General features: G+C 38.2%; 1 long non-coding RNA gene across 1 annotated transcript; it reads left to right on the forward strand.

Annotated features, from left to right (window-relative positions):
- Window positions 1–8,989: 8,989 nt before the first annotated feature.
- Window positions 8,990–12,097, forward strand: LOC144216144 (uncharacterized). The gene is made up of 2 exons (XR_013330577.1): window positions 8,990–9,201; window positions 10,546–12,097. It is a non-coding gene; the product is annotated as an uncharacterized LOC144216144 (long non-coding RNA).
- Window positions 12,098–12,390: the final 293 nt, after the last annotated feature.

The following is a 12,390-nucleotide window of genomic DNA, read 5'->3' on the forward strand; positions in this document are numbered from 1 at the left end:
CCCTAATGACTTTATTCAAAATATAAACCTGTCCCACCACATCGGATCACCCTTCCCTTCTAGATGTGTTTTCATAACCCTTACTGCTATCTATGTATAGTTTACTTATACATATGGTTTACTTATTTTCCTTGATTTTGGTCTGGTTTATCTGCTGCTATATCCCCACTGTCCAAAATATAGCCCGGGACCAATTAAGGACTCAAAAACTATTTATTGAATGTATATCAAATAAACAAATTTTATCTATTCTGAAATACAGTATTTACTATTCATCTTCAAGACTGATCCATGCAAGTATGTTATGTACATATTTCATGTTGATAAATCAGGGCCATCCACAGCCAAAGAAGAGTCAAGATGGTTAAGACTTTCATATTCCTAATTGACCCAAAGCCTGCTCATGGTCCACACTCTGTTGCCTCTCCCAAGCAAGTCCAAATCCCAGTTCAGGCATTCCTCAGCTGTCTAACCTTGGGAAACCACTAAATGTTCCTGAGCCTCAATTTCTTCTTTTGGAGGACACTTAACCCCTATAAATAGGGCAGATATAAGACTCTCTGGCACAGTAATTGGAGCAGAGGCTTCAGCAAATGTTGACAGTCAGTGTTAGCTTCTTGTTCTCTCCTTTATCCACAGAAGTAAATACTATGAATGTTCTCCTTGTCAGCCTCATGGCATCATTCAGTTGCCAAGAAGATTTTTCAATCCAGTTGAACACAAAAGTCTGTATCTCACCAAGTTTTCTGACTAATGCTTACCAGATGACATATCTATATCTATCTACAGAACCACTGCAAAACAAGATAAAAAGCAAAATATGAATGATGCTTTTATTAAAACACCTAATCAAAACTGTTAAAGTAAATCCTACTATATATAAATTTATCCATTCATTTATTCATTTAAAAAGCATAATGACTTAGAGACATCTCGTTGGCTCAGTAGGCAGAACATGCAACTCTCAATCTTGGGGTCATGAGTTTGTGACCCACGTTGGTCACAGAGATTACTTTAAAAAAAAAAAAAGGAAATCTATCACAGGGAAAGCAAAGAATTCTCAAGAAAATATAATGACTAAAGTCAAAATTCAATCACTGATGATAAATCGGTGTAGTCATTCCAAGCAAACCCTTACCTAAAAAAGCAAAAGGTACAATAGAAAATTCTACTAGACCTTAGAATTTTAATTACTATATATATGGGGACAGAATCTAACAAAACGGCATATTTCCCAACAATTACAGGTTTTGTGTATTTCCTGTACACCAGGAAGATCAGTGGGTTGTCTTTAAACTTTTTATTGTGAAATAATTATAGATTTACAGGAAGTAGCAAAAAAAAAAATACAGACAGGTTCCATGTATTCTTCACCCAGTTTGCCCCAACTACAGTAGAATATCAAACCAGAAAACAGACACTGATACAACCTACAGAATTTATTCAGATTTAACCAGTTTTAAATGCATTCATTTCTCTGTGTGTGTGTGTGTGTGTGTGTGTGTGTGGTGTGTCTGTGCATTTTTTAATTATGGTGAAACACACCTAACAAAACACTTACCATCTTAATGATTTCTAAGTGACATAAATTACATTCACATTGTGTGCAACTATCACCACTATTGAAGCCTTTTTATCTTCCCAAACTGAAACTCTGTACCCATTAGGTAATATCTTCCGTTCCCCCTTTCTCCCCATACCTGGCAACAACCAATCTATTTTATGACTCTAGGAATTTGACTCCTCTAATACCTCATATAAGTGAAAATCATACAATATTGTCCTTCTATCTGGCTGATTTCACTTGACATACTGTCTTCAAGGTTCAGCCATGTTCAGCAATGTTGTAGCATGTGTCAGGGTTTCCTGCCTTTTTAATATTTAATATTCCATTGCATACATATCTATATAGCACATCTGTTTATCCATCAATCTGTCAATAGACATTTGGATGGTTTCCACCTTTTGCCTCCTGTGAATAACTGTTATTAACATGGGTGAACAAGTAGCTGTTTGAGCCCCTGCTTTCAATTCTTTTGGAGTATACCCTAAAGTGGGATTGCCAGATCCTAAGGTAAATCTACTTTTTAATGTTTTGAGGAGCCTCCCTACTGTTTTCCATACGGCTGTACCATGTTACATTCCCACCAGCAATGCCAAGGGTTCTGATTCCTCCACATGCTGGCCAACACTTATCTCCTGTTTTGTTTTGTTTTGTTTTTTTTATAATAGCCATCCTAATGGATATGAAGTCCTAATGAGTAATTTTGACTTGCTTTTCTTGGGTGACGGGAAATAGTAAGTACCTTTCCAATGCAATTTTATAACATGTCTAGGTTCATGTAACCATCACCACAATCAAGATACAGAACCATCTGATCCCTACAGGCTCCTCTGTGTCACCTCTGTAGAGCCACAGTCCCCCACATTCCGATCCCCTGGCAGCCACCAATCCATTCTCCGTCTCCATACTTTTATTACTTTAAGAATGTTGTATTAATGGAATATTTCACCATTGGAAATCCACCTAAGTTGCTGCATGTACTGATAGTTTGTTCCTTTCCGTTGCTCTACCATATTCCATGGTGTGACCCTATTACTACACCACTCACCCACAAAGGACGTGTGGGTGGTTTTCACTTGTTTGCTCTTTTGAATAAAGCTGCTATGAACACCTGTGTACAGGTTTATGTGTGAAGGTAAGATTTCGTTTCTCTGGGGTCAATATCCTACAGCGCAATTGCTGAGCTGTGTGGCGAACCCAGGCTGTTTTCCAGGAAACTGCACTGAGTTCTGGAGTGGCTACACCATTTTACCTTCCCACCAGGAGTATATCGCTGATCCAGCTTTTGTACATTCTCAGAAGCTTCTGGTATTGTTAACTGTTTTTATTTTAGCCATTCTGATAGGTGTGGGGAGGTATCTCACTGCGGTTTTAATGTGCACTTCCTTGATGGCTAAGGATCTGAACATCTTTTCACATGCTTATTTGCCATCCAGATGTCCTCTTCAATAAAACATCTATATACTCTGTTCATGTCCCTGTCCTTTGCCCATTTTCAAGTTGGATTATGTGTTGAGTTTTGAGAGTTCTTTATATATTCTAGATGTTGTCCACTTTTTGATATGTGGTTTAGAAATCTCCTAGACTGGAGCTTGTCTTTTCATTTTCTAATGCTATCTCTTGAAACGTAAAAGTTTTGGGGGGGTTGCCTGGGTGGCTCAGTCAATTAAGTGTCAGGCTTTGGCTCAGGTCATGATCTCTTGGTTCGTGAGTTCAAGCCCTGAGAAAGGCTCTGTGCTGACAGCTCAGAGCCTGAAGCCTGCTTCAGATTCTGTCTCTTCCTCTCTCTCTGCCCTTCCCCCCCCACCTCTCTCAAAAACCAACATAAAAAAAAAATGAAAAAGCCTAAGTTTTAATTTTAGTGAAGTCTAATATATTAATGTTTTCTTTGATGGGTCATGCTTTTGAATGTCATATCTAAGAAATGTTTTCTAGTACAAGGTCACACACAAAAAGCAAATTTCTAGGAATTTTACAGTTTTAACTCTTACACTGAGGTCCATGATTCACTCTGAGATCATTTTTGTGTTTAGCAAGAAGTAAGTTCACCACTTTGCATATGGATATCCAACCATTCCAGCAATGTTTGTTAAAAACATTATCCTTCCCTGTTTGAAATACTCTGGCCCCTTTTTCAAAAATCAATTGACCACAAATGTAGTGGTTTATCTTTGAACTTTTTACTCTATTCTATTGATTTTTATGTCCATCCTTAAGCCAATACCAAATTTGGTAGTAGAAGTCCTCAAATTATACTCTTTTTCAAAATCACCTTGACTATTCTAGATCCTTTCCATTTCCAAAAGTACTCCATCTACAGGTTTGTTCTTTCAAAAATATTTAATTCTAAAAACAAATATGTAACTACAATCTATTCTAGAACTCAACCTTTTTCATAAGATTTTTCTCAACAATAGACCATACTGTACTATTAACCATGTGAAATTATCATCTTTCTCTCCTTCAACTGTCCACCTCATCTTTTCAAGTAATATAAATGGCTGAAACTTACTAAAAATTTTCCCCATAATAAACAGAAAAAACCTAGACACAGAAAACCAAAATCTGGAATAACATACTCAAAACATAATCTGTGGTTATTGCTCAGTAGTATAATCAATGGCAACTAGTTTTTCTTTCCCCTTTTATATACTTTCCCAAATTTTCCAAAATATGCATGTTACATTCAAGTTTATTTTTTCCTATTATAAAATACATGGACCTTCAATATTTGATTTTCCTTTTGCTTCTAACCTTTGCTTTTTGGTGAATAAATACAGTGTTACCATCTGAGTTGTTAGCATGAATGTCCATTTCACAAAATCCAAAATAGAACAACAACCTTTATTGATGTTTTACTTTATTCATTTACTGCTCTGTTTCATAAATATTCAAGGATCAACCCTGCTAGATTTAATCTGATCTTGATAAAATATGTTTTGTATTTTCTCATTAGCCTGGAGTAAAATGCAAGTAGGAAACAATAACAATCAGACAGGAGGGAAATGAGAGCTCCATTTCACCAACAGTAAATGCTTTTTTCATATTTTTCAGTTGGTCTGAATTAAACACAATGAATACAGACTTCTCCCTTAAATCATATTATTAACCAAAATGTGTTGAACAAAAATGTTAAGACCAAATGCTGGTGAAATAAAATTTCAGCAAAAGATGCCTAAGTGTTTGATGAAAATGGTGGAGTCTTTCAGTAGCTGAATCTCTGTCTTCTTTCAATAAGTCGTAGCCTTCCTGGCTTCACTTCTCTACCTCAACCCCATGATCTATCACATCAGATAGAATAGCATTTACTTATTTTTATTTTTATTTTATTTACCAGTACAAATGCCTTCATCTTCTTGCCACCTTGCTTCCCTGACCTAAATCGATTCATCCACCTCTACCTTCTCTGTCCTTCTCTCATGGGTTTTTGAGCACTGACCCTGAAAACCACATCACAATGTCAATGGTGCTTAGATACATCCTTACTGTCAATGTCCAGGGGGTACTCACCACTCAAAGGAAATTCTTTCACTTCACTTTACAGAGTTCTCACTCCAAGTTTCAACCTCTGATAGACCATCAAGGGACTTTATTATTTAACGAAGATAATTAAAAACCTACTCTTAAAGCACACATGGCCATAGAGCCTGTCTAAGAGATACTCCCTCAAACTTACAGCAATGACATTTCAAAAATATATTCAAATAAGGGGAGCCCCCAGGTCAAGTTTTCAACATCAAGGTTTCATATCACTAGTACAGGATATAATGGTCCAGGAGAAGTCTAATGGAAACCAATGAAACATACATTCTAAGAGATAAAATGGTATTCCACAGACCCTTTAACACTACGTATGACTCTACATTCAGGTTCTAAAATTTGAACTTCCTAGATGGGATTAATAACACAGAGGAGCATGAAAGTGAGGGAGAAGAAAAGTAGGTTTTAAATAGTAATTAAACTTTATTCCCTGCTGGTTCTAGAAGTGACCTGGGGAAAAGGCCATTCCACCTGAGTTTTCCTCTCCACTTACAGACATGTCAAGAAGATACAGTATTTTTTAAACCACAACCTTAATGTTTGAAAGCATTCTGAGCCACTGTGCTAAAGGCCACCAAATAATAAGTTCGATCCTCACATACATCAATTAAAGTCTTTCAGAGCCACAAAGCATGTACCTTAATCCACCAGTCATTACTCAAAGGATCAAGTGCAAATCTTGTGCCATAACTAGAGAAAACACAGAGGCCAAGTCTATACTTCGGAGATCAGTAACTTCATTTCCAAATGCAAAGGAAACACATTTTGAGATGTGGTCAAACAAAGGAGCCAGCATCTTTGAGGCCCACGCTGCCTACCAGACAATAAGCACCAGTGTAGACAATCAACCAACGAATCTGCTACATGGATATGAAATTTATTTTAAGTAAACCCACAATGGCATCAACAACATAAGAATTTAATTATAGTTTATGACATCAGGAAATAAAATATACATACACCATATACTACGTATCAGTGGGGAAGCTTCTGTGTATCTTCTTACAGATTCATTTACCAAACAACACCAGCACTACATTAGTTACAGGATTTATAGTAATCTCACAGTAAATTCACTTCTTTTAACTGAGCAAGTGTCAACAAGTAATGTGAGATTTTACGGTTCCTACCATATGCCATCATTATAATATGACATTCTCTGTTATACTTCCACTTGCTTACAAATTGTAAATAATGGATCAGATCTGCCTTTCTTAGTCTTACTAAAAATGAGCCCTTACACTAGAATATGCTGGCAAAATTATGTAAACACATACCTATCAAATTGTTCTATTGTAAATTATTTTTAATAATTCTATTGATTATGAAATAGCAACAGGCTATTTAAAAAAGTGTTGTATTTATTTTTTTTATATTTTTATTTATTTCTAGGAGAGACAGAGAGAGAGACAGTGTGAGCAGGGGAGGGTCAGAGAGAGAGGGAGTCACAGACTGAAACAGGCTCCAGGCTCTGAGCTGGCAGTCAGCACAGAGCCCGACGCGGGGCTCGAACCCACAAACCGCGAGACCATGACCTAAGCGAAAGTCGGACACTTAACCGACTAAGCCACCCAGGTGCCCCTAAAAAAGTATTTTTAAATAGCATTTATTTATTTTTATTTTTTTAAGTTTATTTATTTTTAGGGGGAGAGAGAGAGAGAACAAGTAGGGGAGAGACACAGAGAGAGAGAGAGGGAGACACAGAATCCAAAATAAAACAGCTCTGAGCTGTTAACACAGAGTCCGATGCAGGGCTCAAATCCACGAACTGCAAGATCATGACCTGAGCCAAAGTCAGACACTTAACCAACTGAGCCACCCAGGCATCCCTAAAAATAGCATTTAAAAGTAAGACAACTTTTAAAAAATTATGTATGAATGTTTATCACCCAGGAAACAAAAGCAAATATATGTATCAACTATATTTCACTAAATAATTAATGTGAGATTAATTAATTTTAAAAAGCAAACACAGAAGATAAAAGAGCAAATTCATTTGATAAATATTTATTGAGAACCTATTACATGCCAGGCATTGTTCCAGGGACATAACAGGAAGTATATGGGACACTATTTTGGTCATCCACCCAGCATGTATTACGTCCTTCCTAACAGAATTCTGATTTTGTTCAGGTCTTTGTCTCTCCTCCAATGCATCCCTGGCCCCACTCCTAGCCCCACGCATGGGCCTGACTGATCCAAAGGTAACCTCATTCCTATCACCAAAGATGAGTTCAGGAATGAGCCTAGGACTCAACCCAGACCACAGACCCACACAGAGCGCCTTCCAGGGGATTTCTGAAAAAGACTTCCCTTGATCGTGTGGTACCTCGAAGAAGCAGCTCCCCTCTCATCTGGACAGTGTGTTGGGAGGCAGGCTGGGAACTGGTGCAGCCATCCCCAGGACGGCCAGAGGATCTGGAGGTGGGCAAACCCAAGATGTCCACACGGAAACCCAGCTGTAATTTCTAGATGATGTCACAGTCGATCCCACCCCCCCTTTAGGCTTCCATATTGATGTGGGCTAATCCAAACCTCATTATTTAACTACTCCTAGCTAGAAGTTCTTATGCAAGCGTGTGAGGGCAACTCATGAAGGGCAGACATAGCCTCTTTGCTTCAAAATGTATCATCTACGGGGAAACACAGACCCTGATCAGAATTAGGCTCCTTACTTCTGAAGGAAGGCGGAGATGGCGCAAAAGATTAGAAGTGCGAAAATCCTGAGAGAGAGTCATGTTTCAGCTGTTAGCTAAAACGGTTCAATAACAGCATCTCAGAGTAACAGTACGCAGGCAGCTGTAGGAATTGGGGCCTTCCTGGCATTCTGCCACCTATCCAAGTCTCATCAATTTTTAAATTAAAAAACATTTTAAATAGGTTTTAGTAGGCAAAACAAGTGATGAATAAAACATTCTAGAACATTGCAATAAGCAAACCTACAAAATAATCCCTTTAAAAACTGCTGTACATCTTTCCTGATATATTCTTAGCCTCAATGAATAGACACATTTTTTTTCATTTAAAGATACAGCTTTCTCTGTCTTACTAATCCCAAATTGTTGAAATGATCATCAATATTCTTGAGTGACACCAAGTGATCAATTACATAATTCAGCTGAAGGGAATTATGCTAAATCCATATAAATCCAATAGCAAATATTTACCTGTGGTGTGTATTTTCCTTCCATAGTAGTACAGACTAAGACTAAGTTAATCCTTCAAAAGTTAAATGGTACCATGAATACAGAAACTCAACACATAGGCATAGTAAAGGAGCAATTAAGGGTATACCCTGGATAATAAAAAAAGAAAAGAAAACTAAACCTATTTAATCTAAGTAGTTGGAATTTCTCCAACAAAGAATGAATAAGCTCAACTGGATTCATTCATTTATTTAACACATTTTTACTGAGCACCTATTATATGTGCTAGGTATTGTCCTAGTGTGCTGCTTGGTGGGGGTACACTGAATCCTTCCTTCATAAAACATTGTCTTGAGGGCGGACACAATAAAACAACCTCATAAATACATGTGAATTAACTTCTACAAAAGGAGAGTGTGGGAGACCTTACTTATCTTAGGATCATTGATACTAAACCAAGGGCCCTCAGAGTGAATCCATAAAACAAAGTTTTCATAGCAAATTGTTTTTAAAAAAAAAAAAAAGGATGATTCTGTGTTTTCCAAACCTCCCAAAAGCCTACAATGATCCATGACTCCTGGTATTCCTGTCCTTGTATCTTTCCATCCCACAGAGGTGGCCTGTGTGACTAACAATCAGTGGAAGTCACCATATGGGACTTCTGATGTTAGGTCATAAAGGCACTGTAACTGCCACCTTGGCCTCTTGGGACACTTGCTCTTGAGGGGGCTGGATACCATGTCATGAAGACATTAAAGCACCCCCATAAAAAAAGGCCCACGTGGGGAGCAACTGAGGCCTCAGATAAACGGCCACTCACACAAATGAGCCATTCCAGCCTAGTCATGGCTACAGAGGATTGCAGCCTCAGAGAATATATGTTTGCCACCATCTAAAAGACCCAAAAAAGACCTACCTGGCCAAGCCCTACTTGAATTCCTAACAGACATGGTAAGACATAATAAATGATTCCTTTGTTTTAAGCCATTATGTTTTATATGACTTATTATGCAACACAAATTAAATGACTTATCTTAAAAATGATAAGGAAAATAAAAATAAGTTTATTTCATCTAATATTTAGGAATGAAGTTCTTAAAACAAAAACAGGAGTCAAGTGTTGATTAGACCGACATCATAATTCCCCCAAAATATCATATAACAACATAATACAAAAACCCTATTTTCATTCTGAACTTCTACAGGTTGACAACAAAGAAAGTGCTTTTATAAAAATAATTTTCTTAGAGTCTTTTTTTAGCTCCATGATGTCCACATTATCATCAATTAAAGGTCATTCACCGACCATTCTACCCTCCTCACTTATGACCTCATATAACTCTACTGGACAGTGACTGGTCAATACCATTACATATGGTCTGTAATTCAACATCACTATCATCAGATTCATAAAATTCAGAATGGTGAATGAATAGATGGTGACATGTATGATTCTACTTTGTAGCCAACTGGCTGTGCATGGTTGTAAACATCCAACTATCAATGAGAGGTCACTATAAGATGAGGATCAATGCCAGTGTTCAGGCAAGAGGTTTAAGTGTGAACTAATTTAAATGTTATCAGTTCACAAATATTTTTATGTTATGATGATAATTTCCCTACTGAACATGGTAGAGCACTCCAATAATCAGCATTTGGATACTCATGATACCCTTTACAGGAGGACTTAACTTAGCTGTAAACTAGACAGGGTATCAGAGAAGGGCCCTTTGTGACTCTATCTAAATGAACAGAGTGGGTTAACAAAGGTGTGAAAGACATCAGGCGGAGAAAACAGGATGTGCTTAAAGGCTCTGAAGAGAGTAAATACTCCTTCATGGCATATTCAAGAATCTCAAAGGTGTGTTATTGAAATATATTGTTCCTTCCTATATCTCCGTACTTCCATTTTGGTCTGCTGGCCACTGCACTTTTTTTGTTGTTTTCATTTGCCCCAAAATGTCTTTATTTTGTCTTTGGAGGATGTTTTCACTAGATCTAGAATTTTAAGTCAGCAGTTATTTTCCTTTAGTTTTTTAAGCACATAAGTGTATCATCTTCTGGACTTTATTGATTCTTTCATAAAGTGACCTGTCAGTTTTACTGTTACTCTGTCAAAAGGAGGAGTCTTTGGAATGTGTGGAGTCCCTTGAATCTGTGATGTCTTTCATCAGGCTTGGAAAATTCACAGCCATTAACTCTTCAAGTATTGCTTATGCCCCTCAGGTCTCCCTTTATGGATCTTAAACTTAACATATCCAAAATTGAACTTTTGGTTTTCTCTTCAAATCCTAGGATTCTCCAAGTCCTCCCCAGCTAAGTGAGGAGTATCACACCTACACAGTTGTTCAGAACAAAAACCTAAGAATGCCCCTCGATTCCTCTCTTTCCTCTACACCCCTCCTGGAATCCATCAACATATTTCTCAAAATGTATTCTAAACTCACCCAGTCTTCCTCAGCTGCCCACCATCACCGATCTCACGTAAGACTCCTTGTCCGAGAGCCTCCTCGCTGGACTTGCTCCAGTCTACTGTCCACACATCTCCACAGTCATCTTTTTAAAGTATGAATCGGGTCACCTGCTCCCTTCCCTTTCTGACAATCTCCATGTCTTGTCACTCTACAATCTCTCTCACATGCTGCTCCGACACCTACTGTCTTGCTAGCCACCTGCTAGCCACCTGCAAATCAAACCAAACATGCTAAATCCCAGCTACTCTACAAGCTTAAACACTACCACAGCATGGGTACTGATAACTGAGGACAGCCAACGTGAGACGTGAGACAGTGAACAGCCCAGCAGGGAACCTGACTGAAGAAAAGGGGAGGGGGTGGGATGTGCAGTTCCGACCCAATGGACCTGCCTTCCTCCTCCCAGATGTCATCTGCCTGCTTCTCCCAGTGAGGCCATTGTCCAACCATCTTTGTCCGACCACATGGCAATGGAAATACTATCAAAACTCTCTTTTTAAATTATTCAACCAATAAGAGGTATCTGATTTGGATTTCTCCTCTTTTAAGACCTAAGCTTCTTCTGAAAGTAAAAATTTCAATCTAATAATATTCCACTTCCCTTTTGCTAGTGTGTACGAAGAAATCAGAGTCTATATCAGCCCAAGAGTGAACATTTTACAGTAATTCAAATATCTGATAATAACCAAAACAGTTGCTCTATTGCATAGAAAATATTCACATCAAATATAGGAAACTGCTCCGTTAGTTTTTTGTTTTACTACTGCTTTTGAACAAAACTCTATAAATGGCACTGAAAGAGAAAAGAGTCTTTCTTTACGATAATAATTGATTTACAAATGGACCAATGAAAGCCTGGCGATTGTAAAAGTACTTTAAGTACCAGTTAAAATGAACTGGAATTAAATAGCTTGCAGAGGGTTCCATGATCAACACCAATGTGAAGTCATCTAAAGAATGGGCGATCCAGTTAGGCTCACTGGATGCTGGAAGAGTCAGCTTTAATTACTTACCTTTGAGGTCTGGGAAACCCAGAGCAAGTTAAGTGAGCCAGATCCAATCAGGGCGGGAGTTGGAGCCAGGGTCAAGATTCTAGAGAGCTCTTCAACAGCTCTGAATGTGTTTGCCCTTTGAGAAGGATTTTCAGCTGATGTGTAGATAATCAAATCAATCCTGTGTAAACACTACAGCTGTGTGGTTTAGAAAGAGAAATTTCTGGCAACTTTCCTGCACTTATGTTGACCAAACTCCTCTTTTCTGCCTGCACCCAAGAGCATGTAAGCCATGGAATGGGGACCCCGGTAGGAGTCCTAAAGATCATGCAGCACAGTGCTTCTCAAACTCTGGTCTGAAAATAAAGCTTTTATCAATCAGTCTATGGTGAATTTATTTATTTTTTATTTGTTTAATGTTTATTTTTGAAAGGGGAGGGGCAGAGAGAGGGGGAAGAAGATGCAAAGTGGGGCTCTATGCTGACAGCAGTGAGCCTGATGTGGGACTCAAACTCACAAATGATGAGATCACGACCTGAGAGGAAGTTCGACGTTCAACCGACTGAGGCACCCAGGTGCCCTGGTGAATTTCTTTTAAAAAAGACATACGGTGAACTCCTTATAAAGCTGAATTTAATTCATCTCTGAGGGCTGACAGTCTGAGATTACAGCTC

Source organism: Crocuta crocuta, unplaced genomic scaffold (genome assembly GCF_008692635.1).
Source record: "Crocuta crocuta isolate KB4526 unplaced genomic scaffold, BGI_CrCroc_1.0 scaffold258, whole genome shotgun sequence".
NCBI classification, from domain to species: domain Eukaryota; kingdom Metazoa; phylum Chordata; class Mammalia; order Carnivora; family Hyaenidae; genus Crocuta; species Crocuta crocuta.